The sequence below is a fragment of the Pelophylax lessonae genome (assembly GCF_965119305.1).
Source record: "Pelophylax lessonae genome assembly, chromosome: 4".
Lineage (NCBI taxonomy): Eukaryota > Metazoa > Chordata > Amphibia > Anura > Ranidae > Pelophylax > Pelophylax lessonae.
In genome coordinates, this window is record NC_138771.1 from 106,566,042 (window position 1) to 106,582,809 (window position 16,768).

The 16,768-nt window shown below is 39.2% G+C and overlaps 1 protein-coding gene across 1 annotated transcript in view; it reads right to left on the reverse strand.

Annotated features, from left to right (window-relative positions):
* THSD4 (thrombospondin type 1 domain containing 4) overlaps nucleotides 1–16,768 on the reverse strand; it is a 997,759-nt gene that overhangs the window by 333,783 nt on the left and 647,208 nt on the right. The gene's annotated exons all lie outside the window — the stretch shown is intronic.

The window sequence follows — 16,768 nt, forward strand, 5'->3', positions numbered from 1 at the left end:
ACCTTGCACTATGCAACGGATGTTTCCCCAGAGCGAAGTGAATGTGGTAAACTTTTATTTTGGAAAGAATACCCAATCATGTGCAAGGAAAATGATTAAAAAAAAAAAAACAGTATTTTTCCCTGCTTTGCTTGATTCACCAGGTTATTTTCCATTTGTGAATCAACCCGTAAGTAAGCAACAAACAAGCAAGAGCCTAGCACTTTTTAAGATGTCACATGCATTGGAAATTGAAGCTGGCAATGGGAACGAATGTGAAGGAATTGGGCGAGAAAGTGAGCAGGTCTGTGCCTGATCCTTAATGTGCCATTTGGATTACCTGCCCATTACTTCCAGCAGGTAAGGACAGAAATCTCCTGGTCTATCAGTTAAACAATGCTATGATAGTGGGCAGGCAAGGACTAGGAGTGTGAGATCCCCGGGTCCTCCCACTACAGCTCATCGCATTGGAACTACACAAGGGATGTTAGATTTTATTTTATTTCAGGTACTTATATAGCGCTGTCAATTTATGCAGCGCTTTACATATACATTGTACATTCACATCAGTCCCTGCCCTCAAGGAGCTTACAATCTAAGGTCCTTAGCTCGCATACATATGAGTGGTTACTAGGCATAGCAGCCACTAGTTATACAAAATTGAAAATAATGAAGACCAAGACATCATTCTGAAATATGTATCTTGGAATTTATCAGTGGCTGTATCGAAAAGCAAGAAAATACTGGTTGTAGGTGAGAAAAGACCTTTCCAAAAATGACATGAAAAGTCTAGCTGGAGCTCAGCCTTAAGCCATATGAATACAAACCAACCATTCTAAGCAACCAAACAGTGTTTGGTTTGTCCTACCATTGTGACTGCCACTTCTCCCAATCAGCTTGGCCTGATAAAAGATCTGTAAAATAGCAGAACTATTGTCAGGTACAAAGGGTAATACAACTGGGGTGACTCAGGAAAATAACAAGCTATAGGCTTGTAAATTAGCAGTGGTAATGCTGATAGCAACACCACTGCAACTCCCATCCCCTTGTAGTGAAAGTAGATATAGTATATATTAGAGTGGCAACTCTGCTCTGAATTCAGGTGCAGTGTAGCATTGTTGCCACACCATCACAGGAAACTGTATGAGGTGAACTTTACTGACAGGCTCAATAGGAATTTGTTTGACATTGCAGGGTGACTAAGAGAAAACTAAGTACAGATGCACTTGGAACTAAAGAATAATTCCAAATATGACATTTTTTACATAGTTACATTAGTTCGGCTTGGCCCAATGAATCTATGCTTACACCATAACTGTGGAATCCCTCTAGAAACCGGAAACCAATGAAGTAAAATCTGCTACTTCAGTGATCTCCACTAGCATCTGGGTCCAGTGCTAAGCAGCTGCCATGATGCATTGTAAACACCACCTCATTCAGAGAATGCTTTGCATTCATTGAGAAAATTCAATGCATTGCCGAGATGACCTCCATACCAAGCAGCTGACCTCTTGTGTTCATATTGCAGCAGGGCACCTGTTCGACATGAGACCTGGAAGTTAGCGAAGATTGTTGAAGTACTAGTGTCTATTAGAGTGATTTCCGGCTTCTAGAGGATTTCCAACAGGTACGGTATATGCATACCTAAACTGATTTAAGCTATACCTAGAATTCTGTGCTGTAGCAAATATTTTTTATGGGAGGCCAAATTCCTACTTTATGTTTTGAGACAAAACTGGTAATATCACAGTCACATGACTGTTGCTGCCTATATAGAGTTATACAGCCATAGTCTCCAAGTTTTCTTGAACCCCCCTAATCATTATAAATATGTACCCCCAAAGTAAACCTGCTTTTTTTATGGTTTTAGAACGATAACTTACTTTCGTGTAAATCATGAGAAAGAAAGGTACAAAAAAACTTTACTTTTCAAACCAACAGAATCTGCAAACAGTCATTATGTATGCATCTGGTCTGCTGTACTTCTTATGATGGAAATCTGATCCTTAACACCTCCTAATAGAACATTCAGTTTATTTTTGCAATGGGAAAAAGGATGCTGTAAAACATACAAAAGATTACACAAAATAAAACTGCCCTCCTGTAGATTGAACAAATAATGTGTAAAGCCACATAAACAAGATCCAAGTTATGTCATCAGGATATTAATTAGCATCCATAACCGATTTTTTTGTTTCCTTTTTTTTTGTCAGTTTGGTAATTAAAACTACAGGAAGTAGCATATTTCTAACACGTTATAAATCGACACTTGCTGACAACGCTTTAGGGAATGTATAATTAAACAATGAAACAAGGGAGATTGAAGCTGAGATACATACAATATAAAATATAATTATATGTATAACAGTTTCTGATAATAAAAAATTCTTATACTCTGCATATTAATTTTTTCATTGCTAAGTACCTAGTAATAAAATGTTAAATCTCCAGGAAAAAAAAGGACTATGTCCAGATGGCACCAGGTTAAGCTAAAAATGTTAGTTTTATTCTGCTGGATAGTAACATCAGCTGCGAGATTCAGCCACTCAGATGTACAGTTCCAGCTCTAGTACAGTTATGATAGTGGGTCACTCACTCACCACTTCATCCATTTACACAATGTCTTGTATGCTTTTCCTCCTCATGAGAGGAGGGGTGAGTAAACCACGACATCCTTTTATAATCTTGGGCTCTGTTCACTCCTGGGCGGCTTGAAACGTGGGTGGAAGCGCCATGATTCTGCCCGCGATTCTAAATTGCGGAAAATCACAGGATACATGTGCAATGCCATGACTTCTTAATGCCACCCCAATCTTGCCATGATTTTGCCATTGTTGTCGCAGGAGCAGATTGTTAAAGAGGCAGGAGCTTCTTTTGAGCAACAGTGCCCCGTGTTGTGATTTGCCACAATTGCAGCATGATTTATCATGCGACAATAGGGCAAAATTTACAGCGTGATTGGGGTGCCATTAAGAAGTAATGGCATTGCATACCCATGCCGTGATTTGGAATTGGGGCGATTCCGACCACGATTAAATTCACCCAGGTATGAACAGAGCCTAAAAGTAATTAACCAGCACCCCCCCCCCCCCCACACTTGAATGTATGGGATATATTTTACATCTTCTCTCTCATTCACAAGAAAATAAATTGAAGCATACCGTGAAAAAAAGTTTTTTTTTCTTTTCAATAAACAATGTGCTAAAATGTAAATACAACTTCAATCTAGTCATCCAGTGATGTAGATCCTCATCAATCACCATGAGGGCTACCCAACGATGTTGACTCACTGTTGACCTGCTGGCTGGTGATGCTGCCCCACCACAAATGACAGATCCCTGGCCATCTTCTGAATGTGAACAAAGCAGCGGGGATCCTGGGTAACATGACATGACCGACCAAATCAGCATGGTCATGAGCATATTTTTCAAATTCCTCTGCAGGGTCGTTTACATACTTGATCCAACAAAGGATCTGTCATTTTGTGGCAGTAATGTTACCACGGTAAAATGTCACAAACCAGCTGTAGATTTGTCATTTTGCAATGGTGGTGCTACCATGTGTATAGACAGTTTATTCAGCAGCAAAAACAAAGAACAAAAAAAAAAAAACAGCCATTCAGGAGATCGCTCTACCACCCTCTGAAAGCGATCCACCACGTATCCTTTTTTAGAGAAAGCAACTCAATAATACAAGCCCTTAAAGGATACGTTCACCCATAAACCTATATTTAGGGTGCAACATGTTACTCTAAAGCACCCCCTCATTCCCCCACGACAGCGAGTGGAAGTTCCTCTTCCAGCTTCCTCTCACTTTTTAAAGTCAGTAAGTGCCGGTTCACATTTGTGCGATCACAGAGATCGCATGTAATTCGGAGCGCACTGCTCCTAAAATTACATGCGATGTCTGTGTGGTGCAAATTCAGTCATACAGTTTGTATAGCTGAATTCGCACCACAATCGCACTAAAATAAGCACAGGACCCTTTTTTTGGTCCGCAGCAGAATCGGATTGCATGGTGGTTCACACTAGTGCCATCTGATTCTATCTATCTATCTATATGCGATCTGATCTGGGGGTGTCGTTAACTTTTAATTGACACCCCCAGCGTATCGCATATGGCAGTGTGAACTGCCAGGGGTGCGGATGCGGGAACACGCTGTATATTCACAGCGTTCCCGCATCGCAGAAATGTGAAGCGGCACTAAACCGACAAGACCCTTCTGCCATCCCGTTGATCAGCACGCTCGTAGTTCATTCAGTCTTCCTCTAGCTTTGTAACAGAAAGCCTGTAAGGAGACATGGGCACAAAGCTAGAGGAAGACAGGAAGTGCAGGAGCCTGACACAGCCCAGGCAATCTGCTGATCACAGGTGTAATACTCTGCAAGCGCCTATAGAAAAATAATAAATTAACTTTTTTTACCTGCAAAATCATGTGCATTTATTTATTTATTTTTTATAGGTGAACTTAGCCTTCAAAAAGTTCAGTTACAATATTTGTGTTCAGGGTTTGTTGAGGTTGGTTGTGATTTACTTATAACCCCAGTATTCCAGTAATACTGATGTTTAAAGATTGATAAGGCTGGGTTCACACATCTGTTCAGTGGCAAAACGTTTGCATTATGTCGCATATTATGGTGTGTTTATATTCCTTGTCTTATTCCTTTTCATGGGGTGCCTAACAGACCAAAAGGTCCCAGATAGGGTGCTTTTACTATTATTTGTAACAAAGCACAGCACAATGCACAACAGCACGTTGCCATGCATTGTAAAATGTACATCTGTTGACAAAGTGCGTTGGGGTGCCTTTAGGACATAATAAAAACACAGTGCCCCAACAAGCAGAATGTTCACTTCTACCTGTTACTACAGTGCAGCAGTGCAAACCCAGCCTAAGGGTTTCAATGATTTGAGGTTAAGGAAGATTTACAAAAACTGGAGCAATCAGAATCTGGTGCAGCTGTGCATGATAGCCAATCAGCTTCTAACTTTAGCATGTTTAGTTAAGCTTTGATCATAAAACCTGGAAGCTGATTGGTTTCTATGCAGAGCTGCACCAGATTTTGAACACTCCAGTTTTAGTAAACCCCCCTGTTATGTACCATCTCAGAAGCCTCAATTACAAGCTTTGTACCTGTTCCCACCCCAAACCATCTCTTATATGACAAAATCTATGGTTGGAGGCACAAAGGATGATTACAATGCTACCCAAGTCATTAATGGAAATTCACACCTTCCTGGGTGCAAAATGCAATAAATACAGTGCTAGAAAACAGCATTCAAGCCGACAGTTTACTTATACTCCTATTATTAAGCCTGGTACACACAATTTTTTTTCCATTGCATTCACCAGCGAGTTGAAAGAAAAAAAAACTGTCAGCTCCGGTCGGACCCACTGTACTAATGATACGATGTTAGTACAGCAATCTTCCCCCCTGAGCTGTTGTGTTCTGAAGGGGGCGCCAGAATACACCGGTCAGCGCTCTCAGCCATTGGCCTGAGAATGCTGGTTTTCCATCATGCTTTTCCAACAGAAGCCAGCCTAACAGATGGCTTCTGTTGGACCGGCTGCCATACGCAGGCCGAATGTCGGACGTTTTTTGTTAAACCAGCCAATGTCGCCAGGCTTTTGGTCCTTGTGTATGGGGCTTTGCCCCAACACAGCTACCAGCTTTTCTATAACTAGGGATGATCGAACGGTTCGGGTCCACCATCGGTTCGGCCCGAACATTGGGTGTTCGAGGTTCGGCCGAATTTAGAACTTTTTGCCCAAAAAGTTCGGAATTCGGCAACCAGAACCGCCCAAAATGCAATGCTTCAGGAAATGGGCTTTAAAAGCCCGTGATTGGACCAGAACCATTAGCAAAAGCCAATTGAGGGGGCAGAAGAATGCTAGGAATGTGATTGGAGTGACTAGGGGGTCCCTAGACCAATCATTAGTGAATACGCCCCCCAGTATATAAGATCGCCCCCGCCATATTCCCAGCATTGTTATACTGGACATGGAAGAGAGTGGAAGCAGTTCTGTTAATTTTACTTTAAAAGTGTCATTTAGCTATTTTTAGTGTGAGGAAAGGGATATCTAGTGTAGTTAGAGTGCTCCTTTACACTTAAGTTAGCTTCAAAAATTTAGTTTCTGTAGGGAAAGTGTTAAGTGTCAGGGGACCGTAGTGTAGTGTAGGGTTAACTGACAGTGACTGCTATGGCAGGGTGACAAAACCCTTCCATAGCAGGGTGACCGCTATAGAGAAATGATCATTTCTCTGCTTCGGGACAGGAATGTGGCTTCTCACCAGCAAGCATTTTTTAATGCTGCAGGGGCTGCCACTGCCAGTGCTTTTTTGAGGACATGTTTGATGTCAGACATGACATCTGAATATGTGTATAGGGGGTATATATAGACATATATGTCTGAATATATACCCCTAGACATATATAGGTGTGATAGTAGCAGAAATAAATGCTTGCGCTAATGAAATCATTTACAGTAATATATTTCTGCTACTATCACACCTATATATGTCTAGGGGTATATATTCAGACATATATGCCTATATATACCCCCTATACACATGTTCAGATGTTTTGCCTGCCTCAAAAGAACCCCAAAAAATGCCAAAAAAACGCTAGTGTCAAAAAAAAAAATGCCCAGGTGTGTTTTTGCTGGCATTTTTTGGGGGGTTTTGGAGGCAGGCAAAACATCAGAACTTGTGCACAGTACCACTATACACAAGTTCAGATGTTTTGCCTGCCTCAAAAGAACCCCAAAAAATGCCAAAAAAAACGCTAGCGTCAAAAAAAAAATGCCCAGGTGTGTTTTTGCTGGCATTTTTTGGGGGGTTTTGGAGGCAGGCAAAACATCAGAACTTGTGCACAGTACCACTATACACAAGTTCAGATGTTTTTCCTGACTGCAAAGAACCCAAAAAAATGCCTGCTATTAAACCGGCAAGGTGTTACAGCAGAGAAGCCATATTCCTGTGCTTAAAGTTTTCTAATACAAACGATCTTTTTTTTTATGGTTCTGGACATGCTACAGAGCTGAAACTTCACAGGTACACCTTTTAGACCCCCCAGACACAAAATCACACAAAAAAAAGTTCTTAAAAATTGTCATTTTTGATAAAAAAGCCAATTATTGAAAAATTAAAAAAAAAAAAAAGAGATTTTTTGATTTTTACTTTGGATTTAGTATCTGGGGGGTCTAAAAAGTGTACATGTGAAGTTTCAGCTCTGTAGCATGTCCAGAACCCCCCAAAAATTAGCATTTTCTTATAATTTTTATTAGAACAGGAATACGGCTTCTCTACGGCGCTTTTTCTTGCATTTATCGGGCATTTTTGGAGGCAGGCATGACTTTTTTTGGATTTAGTGTCTGGGGGGTCTAAAAAGTGTACCTGTGAAGTTTCAGCTCTGTAGCATGTCCAGAACCAGAAAAAAAGATAATTTTTCAGTAGAGCAGGGATGGTGGGACCCCTCTTTTACACTTATATGATCTTTTTTTGGGGTTCTGGACATGCTACAGAGCTGAAACTTCACAGGTACACCTTTTAGACCCCCAGACACAAAATCACACAAAAAAAGTTCTTAAAAATTGTCATTTTTGATAAAAAAGCCAATTATTGAAAAATTAAAAAAAAAAAAAAAAAAAAAAAAAAGAGATTTTTTGATTTTTACTTTGGATTTAGTATCTGGGGGGTCTAAAAGGTGTGCATGTGAAGTTTCAGGTCTGTAGCATGTCCAGAACCAGAAAAAAAAAGATCGTTTGTATTAGAAAACTTTAAGCACAGGAATATGGCTTCTCTGCTGTAACACCTTGCCGGTTTAATAGCAGGCATTTTTTTGGGTTCTTTGCAGTCAGGAAAAACATCTGAACTTGTGTATAGTGGTACTGTGCACAAGTTCTGATGTTTTGCCTGCCTCCAAAATCCCCAAAAAATGCCAGCAAAAACACACCTGGGCATTTTTTTTTTGACGCTAGCGTTTTTTTTGGCATTTTTTGGGGTTCTTTTGAGGCAGGCAAAACATCTGAACATGTGTATAGGGTGTATATATAGGCATATATGTCTGAATATATACCCCGAGACATATATAGGTGTGATAGTAGCAGAAATATATTACTGTAAATGATTTCATTAGCGCAAGCATTTATTTCTGCTACTATCACACCTATATATGTCTAGGGGTATATATTCAGACATATATGTCTATATATCCCCCCTATACACATGTTCAGATATTTTGCCTGCCTCAAAAGAACCCCAAAAAATGCCAAAAAAAAACGCTAGCGTCAAAAAAAAAAATGCCCAGGTGTGTTTTTGCTGGCATTTTTTGGGGAATTTTGGAGGCAGGCAAAACATCAGAACTTGTGCACAGTACTACTATACACAAGTTCAGATGTTTTTCCTGACTGCAAAGAACCCAAAAAAATGCCTGCTATTAAACCGGCAAGGTGTTACAGCAGAGAAGCCATATTCCTGTGCTTAAAGTTTTCTAATACAAACGATCTTTTTTTTCTGGTTCTGGACATGCTACAGACCTGAAACTTCACATGCACACCTTTTAGACCCCCCAGATACTAAATCCAAAGTAAAAATCAAAAAATCTCTTTTTTTTTTTTTTTTAATTTTTCAATAATTGGCTTTTTTATCAAAAATGACAATTTTTAAGAACTTTTTTTGTGTGATTTTGTGTCTGGGGGGTCTAAAAGGTGTACCTGTGAAGTTTCAGCTCTGTAGCATGTCCAGAACCCCAAAAAAAGATCATATAAGTGTAAAAGAGGGGTCCCACCATCCCTGCTCTACTGAAAAATTATCTTTTTTTCTGGTTCTGGACATGCTACAGAGCTGAAACTTCACAGGTACACTTTTTAGACCCCCCAGACACTAAATCCAAAAAAAGTCATGCCTGCCTCCAAAAATGCCCGATAAATGCAAGAAAAAGCGCCGTAGAGAAGCCGTATTCCTGTTCTAATAAAAATTATAAGAAAATGCTAATTTTTGGGGGGTTCTGGACATGCTACAGACCTGAAACTTCACATGCACACCTTTTAGACCCCCCAGATACTAAATCCAAAGTAAAAATCAAAAAATCTCTTTTTTTTTTTTTTTTTTTAATTTTTCAATAATTGGCTTTTTTATCAAAAATGACAATTTTTAAGAACTTTTTTTGTGTGATTTTGTGTCTGGGGGGTCTAAAAGGTGTACCTGTGAAGTTTCAGCTCTGTAGCATGTCCAGAACCAGAAAAAAAGATCATATAGGTGTTAAAGTTAAAGGAGGCTCCCGAACCACATCCCTGTTCTACTGAAAAATTATCTTTTTTTTTTTTCATGGTTCTGGACATGCTACAGAGCTGAAACTTCACATGCACACCTTTTAGACCCCCCAGATACTAAATCCAAAGTAAAAATCAAAAAAATCTCTTTTTTTTTTTTTTTTAATTTTTCAATAATTGGCTTTTTTATCAAAAATGACAATTTTTAAGAACTTTTTTTTGTGTGATTAATAGTCCCTGGGGCATGACCCAGAACCCTAGGCACTTTTTAGGGGCATTTATTGGGTTTTAGGGCTTAAAAATGGTGTTTTTTGATTACAGAAGTTCGGGTCCCATTGATTTCAATGGGGTTCTGAAATCCGAACCGAACTTTCGTGAAGTTCGGGTGTTCTGGTCGAACCGAACTTTTCAAAAGTTCGATCATCCCTATCTATAACTTCACTTTCCCTTTAGATATTAATATCTCGTAAGCAGGGTCCTTCGTTCCCTCTTATTCTGAATTGCATTGCAACTGTACTGTCTCCATTTTTGAAAAGCACTGCGTAAACTGTTGGCAATATATAAATCTTGTATAACATTAATAATAAGTAAGTTGATTGTAATGGCCAGTCTAAACTAAAAAAAATGCAGCCATTGATAAAAAAGGTTTTTGATGACTTTCTACTTTAAATCAATGCTGCACACATTTATATTGTATAACGTTTTTAACAAATGTTTTACCATTCTAATCCCTGTCATGCTGGCACATTTAACATTTTCAAAGCCCACAACAAATCCACACTCTAGTTGGACCATGTAAGGTCAGAAGACTTGGCATGAAATTCCAAAATCTATCACATTAAAGTAAAGAAATTACTACTGACAAGTTCAAGTAGCATTAGATTTTCAATGGTCAATGTGTTTTAGGAGAGTAGGGGGTCTTTAACTCAATTCCGAAAACAGCAATTAGTCACCTAGACGATTGGCTTTTGGAAAGCATCCATGAACATGAGTGGCCACATAACTAAATTATCATTTTTATGCCTCATAACACAAGCAGAAGAGGACAGCTACAATTTAATGAAGTATTTTTGTTTCATATTTTCCTTTATATCTTGCCACAATCATGGATAGATTTATCCCTTCAGTAGGACACATGCAAAAATTAAGCAGAGCTAACATAAAATACATTTTAATTTGCAAATATTAATTTTTATAGTATCAACACAGAACGGTTTACAACAGTCAATCTGATGTCCATTACACAAATACCAGTTTTGGGAGGAAGGCACTAGCAACTTTTGAAAAACTTGAGCACACGGAGGTAGCATACATGAAAAATAAACTCAACACAGTGTCCTCGACAAGACTTAAACACAGAACACAAAGCTGCAAGGAAACACATAGCCACCATACTGCTGATGTCAACAGAAGAGATACAAAGAAGCATCTCCAGACAGCATATGCTGACTCATAGAACAATTTTATTAAATAAACGTCAACTAAAATAAAAAACTAAGACAGGCAGGATTATTCTGCTCTATGTCCCTCAGGAAGTGAAAGGGACACTGTATTTCCTTCAAGATTAAGATGTATTTTCCAATAAGATGTATTTGCCAATACCCTCACCACAAAATCCTCACACATGGAAAAATGGGAAGAATCACTAAACCTATCTTTCACTCCTCAATAGTGGCAAAAAGCACTCATCTCCACTCATAAATTATCACATTACACTAATCACTGGGAGATGACGACTAAAATTACCAACAGGTGGTACTTCACACCATATAGACTGTCTAAATTGAACCCAGCTATATCACCACTTTGTTGGAGAGAGTGCGGAAAAACTGGCACACTTCAGCACATCCTTTGGGATTGTCCGTCTCTAACAAGTTTTTGGAATGCCATATTCAAATGTATAGCGTCCACCACGGGTATATTATCTCCACCTAGACCAGAATTAGCCATTTTGAACCTTAAAGCGGAGTTCCGGGCACAAAATCAATATTTTTTTTTGTGCCCGTCCGCTAGTTCTGCATCACCTGAAAAGGAATTGGATAGTTAGTTTTTTTTTTAAAACTCACCTTGTAGTTGAAGATCGTAAATACTCACCTCAGGGTACTTCCTCCCTCAGCGCCGCGGCTCCGCTGTCACTTCCTGTCTCGCGATGATTCCTGGGAGCTGAACGTCATCGCTCCCAGGAATCAATGCGACGGCACCGGCCCCGCTCGTCACTTCCGGGCGACGCCGCATTCCTGTGCTAAACAGCTTCTGGGCATGCCCAGAAGCTGTTTAGGAATGCGGCGCCGCACCGGAAGTGACGAGAGGGGCCGGTGCAGGCGCATTCTGGGAGAAGAAGACGCGGAAGAAGACGCAAAAGAGGACCGCGCCGGCTTCAGCTGCCCACAAGAGAGATGGAAACGCTGTGGAAGAAATTTTATAAGTAAGTATTTCTTCTAAAAGGTAAGTGCGAACCGGGACAGATCAGAGGCTAGCCATTGTGGAATGTACTAGCCCTGACTGTCCCGGGGGTATGTTTGTTAAAAAATGACTTCTGTGCCCGGAACTCCGCTTTAATATAGAACACTATCCGCCCAATTTTCGACAAATAGTTCTTCACCTCCTCCTAGCTGCCAGAACTTTAATAGTGCGCAAATGGAGAACCATTGAAACACCAAATATCTCTGAAACTATACGTTTAGTGAATGAAAATTATAAACTAGAAAAAGCTCTTTCTCTGAATAACTTATCCTACCACAAGTTTAAAAAAGCTTGGCTGGCATGGCCTTATAGACCACAGTAATTAATTAACAATTTCTTACTCAATAAATGACTAAGTTTTATGTACTGCTACCCATTACCCATGCGGGGGGGGGGAGGGAGTGGCTTCGCCACTAGACTCTGTGACATTGTTCCCCCTGGGGCTCTGGGCCGGGTGGGCGGGAGCTGCATCTTCCCTTCTCTTCCCATCTGGAAGTCTGAACCATAATTCCACCATAAAGTACATGTTTTCTCTTGCTTATATGTTTACTATTGTCATCTACTATTGTAACACTTTAATGACAACCTTTAAAATGAAGCTCCACTACCCTGTTATTACCCCTGTTATCTGCATCCAGTTGATGTATCTTTGTTGTTATTGTTTATTTCGATGAAACTAATAAAAATCTATTGATTTTAAAAAAAAAGATTAAGATGTATTTTCTCTACTTGATAAAATAATTCTTAGTCTGAAAAAAAAAATGCAGCCACCACATCTAAGGACTGGTAGGCTGAATAGTGTACATCATATTTTTATTTTTAGGTTTACATATTTTTTAATTTTAGTGATTTTTTTTTCTTTCTTCAGGTTAAACATTTCAATGGGAATATTCATTTTAATGCTATTTCCATTATTTCCACAGAGACATTTTTTTGTAATAAAACATACAGTAGTGACAGTTTCTGGAGATTTTTACAAGCAAGATGTGCCCAGAATAAATTTTTTATAATGTAATTAACAAAAAAAATCATACTTTCAAATGTTTAGGAGTTCATATTTTTTATTAGTTAAAGGATTTATAAAGTCAGAAGGTTTTTTATCTTAATGCATTCTATGCATTAAGATAAAAAATCCTTCTGTGTACAGCAGCCCCTCCTTACCTGAAGTCCCTCTCTGTCCATCAATGTCCATGAGTGTCTCAGCCATCCAAGATTTTCCCTCCTGATTTGCTGAGAAACAGCAGCCACGCCATTGGCTGCTGCAGTCAAAGTCAGCTAGCCAATCAGGAGAGAGGGGGGGGGCAGGGCCAAGTCAGGGCTCCGTGTCTGAATGGACACAGGGAGCTGTGACTTGGCTCGGGTGCCCCCATAGCAAGCTGCTTGCTGTGGGAGCACAGAACAGGAGGGAGGGGCCAGGAAAGCAGAAGAGGGACCCGGGAAGAGGAGGATCTAGGCTGCTTTGTGCAAATCCACTGCAACAGAACATTTGGTATGGCATGTTTATTATTGTTTTAGGAAAAAAAAAAAAAAAAACTTTACAATCGCTTTAAATATACATTATATTTTAGGTTTATGTTACTAAAGAGTTTTATTTTAATGTAAACTAACCTTGTGAGCAATCAATAAATTAGTCAATACAGTATGATATTTATATAAAATAAAAAACTACGACAGGCAGGATTGTTCTGCTCTCTTTCCATCAAAAAGTGAAAGGGACACTGTATTTCCTTCAAGATTAAGATGTATTTTCTCTACTTGATAAAATAATTCTTAGTCTGAAAAAAAAATGCAGCCACCACCTCTAAGGACTGGTAGGCTGAATACTGTATATCACATTTTTATTTTTAGAATTAGATGTTTTTTAATTTTAGTGATTTCAGTTTTTTTTTCGTTTTAGAGGTTAAACATTTCAATGGGTATATTCATTTTAATGCTATTTCCATAGAAACATTTTTTGTAATACAACACAGTAACAGGGAAAAAATATTTCTGGAGATAGTTACAAGCAAGCCCAGAATACATTTTATATAAGGTAATTCACAAAAATATCATACTTTTGAATGTTTAGGAGTTCATATTTTTTGTTATATAAATATCCTTTATATTTTAGATTCATGGTACTTAAGAGTTATTTTTTAACTTTCAAACAGTGACTTTTATTGAAGGTTGTACACAAAAATACATAGAGTACATTTGGATATGACAACAATAAAGTATCAAAAACCTTACTGTGAATCTCTCTTTCTAATTATATATACAGAAATGCATGACACAGCACCAAGTGAGGAGACTGAAAGCGAGTTAGAGTATTACTTCACATATGTTCCTTGATAATATAAGCAATACTGTATGTGCAAAGTTGTTATCAAGTACACTAGTGGAGGTAGGGAGAATCAAGAAAATTAAAGGCTTACGGCACCTCTTAGACACTCATTGAAGGCTCCTGGAGCCATTTGTCCAAGATCTTATTGAATTTAGTAGAGCAACCCCTATGTATGTACACAAATCTCTTATATGGCAATGTGTTATTGACCTCTATTATCCAAGTTTTGAACTCTAGTGATGCATTTCCTGGCTATTTACAATGTTTTGGTAAATTTTGGTAAATTTATCCATGTCAGGAAAAATTCATAAGACACGGCTTGGGGTGAAGTGTTAAGTGGGATCCCATCTCATCATGTAAGAACTGCATGACCTGTTTCCAGAACCCCTGTATCAGAAATACTAAAGAGTTATTTTTAAATGTAAACCAACCTTGTGGGCAATCAATAAATTAGCCAGTACAATATGTATAATATTTAGCATTTTAAAGTGTTTCTATAGGCAGAAGGATTTTTACCTTAATGCATTCTCTGAATTAACTAGTTGCCTCCCGCCCACCGTCAAATGACGGCGAAGCGATGCAGCTCTCATTCTGGGACGCCGTCATTTGATGGCGCACCAGAACAGCCTCTCTCGCGCGCCCACGGGGGCGCGCAGTGCGGCCATAATGGCCACGCCATATCCTAGCAACACTGATCTTGGTAAAGAGTCAATGACACGGCTCTTTACCTATGTGATCGGCTGTGTCCAATCACAGCTGGTCACAAATAAATGAGGAAGTGCCGTGTATCGGCTCTCCATGTCTCACACTGTGTCAGAGTGTGTGGCGAGGAGAGCCGATCAGCAGCTCCTCCTCAAAGGGAAGCCTAGGAAAGATAATCAGGGCACTGATTATCAGTGCCCTGGTTACTGTAAAGTAAAAAAGAGTGCCCATAAGTCCCCCCAAGCAATGCCATCGGTGCCCACCATCAGTGCCCACTATCAGTGCCCACAGTGTTGCCAGTCAGTGCCTGCTCAGCTGTGCTGCCCGTCAGTGCCCATCAGTGCCGCATGTCAGTGCTCATCAATGCCCGTAAGTGCTGCCTGTCAGTGCCACCTGTCAGAGCCGCTTATCAGTGCCGCCTCTCAGTGCCTATCAGTGCCGCCTATAAGTGCTCATCAGTGTAACATATTAGTACCTCCTCATCAGTGCCCATAAGTGTCACCTCATCGGTGCAGCCCATCAGTGCCGCCTCATCAGCGCACATCAGTGAAGGATAAAAATTACTTATTTTCAAAATTTCTTTTTTTAATAAATCTTTTTTCTTTTTTTTTTTTGTAAGAAATAAAAAACCCAGTGGTGATTAAATACCACCAACAGAAAGCTCTATTTGTGTGAAAAAAAATGATAAAAATTCCATATGGGTACAGTGTAGCATGACCGCACAATTGTCATTCAAAGTGTAACAGCACTGAAAGCTGAAAATTGGCCTGGGCAGGAAGGGGGTGACCTGTATTGAAGTGGTTAAGGTAAAAAACCTTATGTGTTTTGCTCCTTCCTAGATCCAGCGCTGTGCACGAGAGAAACAGCTCTCTCCACTCTCTCTCTCTCCCCACTGGCCTTCAAGGCCACAGCCTGTGACTAGGGAACTTGGCTTGTAATTGAGCCCACTGGAGTTTTCCCATAGCAAGTGGTAAGAGGGAAGGAGCCAGGAGCGCTGGCGAGGGACCTGAGAAAAGGAGGATTGGGGCTGTTCTGTGCAAAACCATTACACAGAGCATGTAAGAATGACATGCTTGTTATTTTTTTTAAAAATGACTTTTAGAGTCACTTTAACACTTCTTAAATGTGTATAAAACTTGTCAACCAAAGGACCCTTACATTTACATAAACCCCTATAGCTAAGAAAATGAAGGAAAAAGAGTAATTTTGACATTTTCTTTCTTTGCCCACACAAGATGTCTTACAAACAACTCAGTTTGAGATTTACTGTCCCTGTTGGTACTTTTCTGCAATGTGAAAAACATCTGCAAATATCTTTACTTGACTGAAAACTCTGACCACGAATAATTGTGCCAGGGGACTGCAAAAAACATAAAAGTAATAAAAATAAATTCTACTGTAGTTTCAGTTAACTAAGCCAAATAGCGAAACATAAAATAGGGTCAACATTTATTATAAAAGACAGATTTTAATGATTCAACCTCTTAATTGAGTACAAAAGGTTTTTTCTTTTTCCAACATAAAAATAACCATAACAAATACCACAGAACTGTACAGAAAAAAATCCGCTCCAAAATCTACAATCACACAGGCGTGTTCTAGGTCTCAAATAGTTGATTTAAAAAATCACGGACAGACAGCATTAGTAAGGAGGCACGAAAAGTTGCTATAATGTGCTGTTTACAATGATAGTAGCATTACCATATGTATCTTACTTTTGTTGTTCTTTTTTTCTGTGGACTAACGTTAAATTAAAAAACTCCAGATTTTCATCATTTTGTATTGTTATGCCTTGACTTAAGACTTGTTTGCTGTAACTTTTTTTTTTTTTTTGGGGGGGGGGGGGGGTTGTGGTTTTTTTTTTTTTTGCATTGTGTATCCAAAAACAGGATTTATATACTTACCATAAAATCAGTTTCTTGGAGTGCATTAGAGTTAATTCTGATACAAGAGGGTCACACTGCTGCCACATATAATTTGACACTAGCAAACAGAGCTAGTAGTAAGTAAAATACCCACTTCTGTCA